Source organism: Arachis duranensis, chromosome 3, assembly GCF_000817695.3.
Source record: "Arachis duranensis cultivar V14167 chromosome 3, aradu.V14167.gnm2.J7QH, whole genome shotgun sequence".
Classification (NCBI taxonomy): domain Eukaryota; kingdom Viridiplantae; phylum Streptophyta; class Magnoliopsida; order Fabales; family Fabaceae; genus Arachis; species Arachis duranensis.
Genome location: NC_029774.3, coordinates 105,176,421 through 105,181,081, shown reverse-complemented (window position 1 = coordinate 105,181,081; position 4,661 = coordinate 105,176,421).

The window sequence follows — 4,661 nt, the reverse complement described above, 5'->3', positions numbered from 1 at the left end:
CTAAAATTAAAATAATATCTTTTCCTATTTTAAAATAAAATTTAAATTTAATTCAGAATTAATTAACAATCCGTGCGAGCCTTGTAAGCGTGGGGACCACTTGGCTTCACTAGGATCCATGGTGCACAAAATTGTGATCATCAACAATGGTGCCAAAGACTTGGAGCTCTCAAACGTGAATCACACTTTGTCACAACTTCGCACAACTAACCAGCAAGTGCACTGGATCGTCCAAGTAATACCTTACGTGAGTAAGGGTCGATCCCACGGAGATTGTTGGTATGAAGCAAGCTATGTGCATCTTGTAAATCTCACTCAGGCGGATTCTAATGGTTATAATGGTTTTTGAATATAAAGATAAATAACACGTAAAATAAAGATAGAGATACTTATGTAATTCATTGGTGGGAATTTCAGATAAGCGCATGAAGATACTATGTTCCTTCTGAATCTCTGCTTTCCTACTGCTTTCATCCAATCATTCTTACTCCTTTCCATAGGAAGCTGTCTGTTGGGTTTCACCGTTGTCAATGGCTACCTCCCGTCCTCTCAGTGAAAATGGTCCAAATGCTCTATCACAGCACGGCTAATCATCTGTCGGTTCTCGATCATGTCGGAATAGAATCCAGTGATTCTTTTGCGTCTGTCACTACGCCCAACACTCGCGAGTTTGAAGCTCGTCATAGTCATCCCATCTTATATCCTACTCGGAATACCATAGACAAAGTTTGGACTTTCCGGATCTTAGGAATGGCCACCAATAATTCTAGCTTATACCACAAAGATTCTGATTAAGGAATCCAAGAGATACACGTTCAATCTAAGGTAGAACAGAAGTGGTTGTCAGGAACGCGTTCATAGGTGAGAATGATGATGAGTATCACGAATCATCACATTCATCATGTTGAAGTGTAGCGAATATCTTAGAGTAAGAATAAGCTGAATTTAATAGAAGAATAATAGTAATTGCATTAATACTCGAGGAACAGCAGAGCTCCACACCTTAATCTATGGTGTGTAGAAACTCCACCGTTGAAAATACATAAGTGATAAAGGTCCAGGCATGGCCGTGAGGCCAGCCCCCAATGTCTAAGGACTAACAATAATCAAAGATGTTCCAAAAGCTTGTCCAAAGATTGATTTACAATAGTAAAAAGTCCTATTTATACTAGACTAGCTACTAGGGTTTACAGAAATAAGTCTAAGTGCAGAAATCCACTTCCGTGGCCCACTTTGGTGTGTGCTTGGGCTGAGCTTGAGCTTTACACATGCAGAGGCTTCTTATGGGGTTAAACACCAAGTTGTAACGTGTTTTTGGTGTTTAACTCTGGTTTGTGACGTGTTTCTGGCGATTTACTCCAGAATACAACATGGAACTGGCATTGAACGCCAATTTGCATCATCTAAACTCGAATAAAGTTGGACTATTATATATTGCTAAAAAGCCCTGGATGTCTAATTTCCAACGCAATTGAGAGTGTGCCATTTGGAGTTCTGTAGCTCCCGAAAATCTATTTCGAGTGCAGGGAGTTTAGAATCCAACAGCATCAGTAGTCCTTTGTCAGCCTCCTATCAGATTTTTGCTCAGGTCCCTCAATTTCAGCCAAAAAATACCTGAAATCACATAAAATACATAAACTCATAGTAAAGTCCAGAAATGTGAATTTTGCATAAAAACTAATAAAAATATCCCTAAAAGTAGCTAGATCCTACTAAAAACTACCTAAAAATAATGCCAAAAAGCGTATAAATTATCCGCTCATCACAACAACAAACTTAAATTGTTGCTTGTCCCCGAGCAACTGAAAGTAAAATAGGATAAAAAGAAGAGAATATACTATAAGTTCCAAAATATCAATGAAGCTTAGTTCTAATTAGATGAGCAGGACTAGTAGCTTTTTGCTTCTGAGCAGTTTTGGCATCTCATTTTATCCTTTGAAGTTTAGAATGATTGGCATCCATAGGAACTCAGAGTTCATATAGTGTTATTGATTCTCCTAGTTAAGTATGTTGATTCTTGAACACAGCTACTTTTATGAGTCTTGGCCGTGGCCCTAAGCATTTTGTTTTCCAGTATTAATTACCACCGGATACATAAATGCCACAAACACATGACTGGGTGAACCTTTTCAGATTGTGACACAGCTTTGCTAGAGTCCCCAGTTAGAGGTGTCCATAACTCTTAAGCACACTCTTTTTGCTTTGGATCACGACTTTAACCACTCAGTCTCAAGCTTTTCACTTGGACCTGCATGCCACAAGCACATGGTTAGGGACAGCTTGATTTAGCCGCTTAGACCTGGATTTTATTTTCTTAGGCCCTCCTATCCATTGATGTTCAAAGCCTTGGATCCTTTTTACCCTTGCCTTTTGGTTTTAAGGGCTATTGGCTTTTTCTGCTTGCTTTTTCTTTTTCTTTCTAACTTTTTTTTTGCCAATATATTTTTTTTCGCAAGCTTTTGTTTTTCACTGCTTTTTCTTGCTTCAAGAATCAATTTCATGATTTTTCAGATTATCAATAGAATTTCTCTTTGTTCATCATTCTTTCAAGAGCCAACAATTTTAACATTCATAAACAACAAGATCAAAAATTATGCACTATTCAAGCATTCATTCAGAAAACAGAAAGTATTGTTACCACATCAATATAATTAAACTAAATTCAAGGATAAATTAGAAATTTATGTACTTCTTGTTCTTTTGAATTAAAAACATTTTTCATTTAAGAGAGGTGAAGGATTTATGGAATTATTTATAGCCTTAAGACATAGTTACTACATACTAATGATCATGAAGTAGAGACACAAAACATAGATGAAAACGAAAAACATAAAAAATAAGAACAAGGAATGAATCCACCTTAGTGGCGTCTTCTTCTTGAAGGACCAATGATGTCCTTAAGCTCTTCTATGTCCCTTTCTTGCCTTTATTGCTCCTCCCTCATTGCTCTTTGATCTTCTCTAATTTCATGGAGAATGATGGAGTTTTCTTGATGTTCCACCCTTAATTGATCCACATTGTAACTCAAATCTTCTAAGGAAGTGTTGAGTTGTTCCCAATAGTTGTTGGGAGGAAAGTGCATCCCTTGAGGCATCTCCGGGATTTCTTGGTGATGAGCTTCCTCATGCGTCTCTTGGGTTCCATGAGTGGGCTCTCTCGTTTGCTCCATCCTTTTCTTAGTGATGGGCTTGTCCTCCTCAATGAGGATGTCTCTTTCTAGAATAACTCCAGCTGAGTAACATAGATGGCAAATAAGATGAGGGAAAGCTAGCCTTGCCAAAGTAGAGGACTTATCGGCTATTTTGTAGAATTCAAGGGAGATGACTTCATGAATTTCTACTTCCTTTCCAATCATGATGCTATGGATCATGATGGCCCGATCCACAGTAACTTCAGATCGGTTGCTAGCGGGGATGAGGGAGCGTTGGATGAACTCCAACCATCCTCTAGCCACAGGCTTGAGGTCCAGTCTTCTCAGTTGAACTGGCTTGCCTTTGGAGTCTCTTTTCCATTAAGCTCCTTCCACACATATGTCCATAAGGACTTGGTCCAACCTTTGATCAAAGTTGACCCTTCTAGTGTAGGGGCATTCATCTCCTTGCATCATGGGCAAGTTGAATGCCAACCTCACATTTTTCGGACTAAAATCTAAGTATTTCCCCCGAACCATTGTAAGATAGTTCTTTGGATTCGGGTTCATACTTTGATCATGGTTCCTAGTGATCCATGCATTGGCATAGAAGTCTTGAACCATTAAGATTCTGACTTGTTGAATGGGGTTGGTTAGAACTTCCCAACCTCTTCTTTGGATCTCATGTCGGATCTCCGGATACTCATTTTTCTTGAGCTTGGAAGGGACCTCAGGGATCACCTTCTTCTTGGCCACAACATCATAGAAGTGGTCTTGATGGGTTTTGGAGACGAATCTTTCCATCTCCTATGACTCGGAGGTGGAAGCTTTTGTCTTCTCTTTTCCTTTTCTAGAGGTTTCTCCGGCCTTAGGTGCCATTAATGGTAATGGAAAAACAAAAAGCTTATGCTTTTACCACACCAAACTTAAAATATTGCTCGCCCTCGAGCAAGAAAAGAAAGAAAAGAAGAAGAAAAGAAAATATGGAGGAGAGTGAGGGGGAGGTGTATTCATCCAAGGTATAGAAGAGGGGATTGTGTTGTGTGAAAATGGAGGAGAATGGAGGGGTTTATATAGGGAGAGGAGAGGGGGTAGGTTCGGCCATTTAGGGTGGGTTAAGGGAGAGAGGGTAGGTTCGGCCATTTAGGGTGGGTTTGGGTGGGAAAGATTTTTGAATTTTGAAGGTAGGTAGGGTTTATGGGGAAGAGTGGATGGATGTGAGTGGTGAAGGGGGTAATTGGGAAGAGAGATTGAGGTGATTGGTGAAGGGTTTTTGGGAAAGTGTGTTATAGGATTAATTAGGAGGTAAGGTGGGAATATGTTAGGTGGGGATCCTGTGTGGTCCACAAATCCTGAGATGATCCTGTGGGGTCCACAGATCCTGAGGTCTCAAGGATTTACATCCCTGCACCAATTAGGCATGTAAAATGCCTTAGCATACCATTCTGGCGTTTAAACGCCGAAGTGATGCACGTTCTGGGCGTTCAACGCCCATGTGTAGCATGTTTCTAGCGTTGAATGCCAGTTCCAT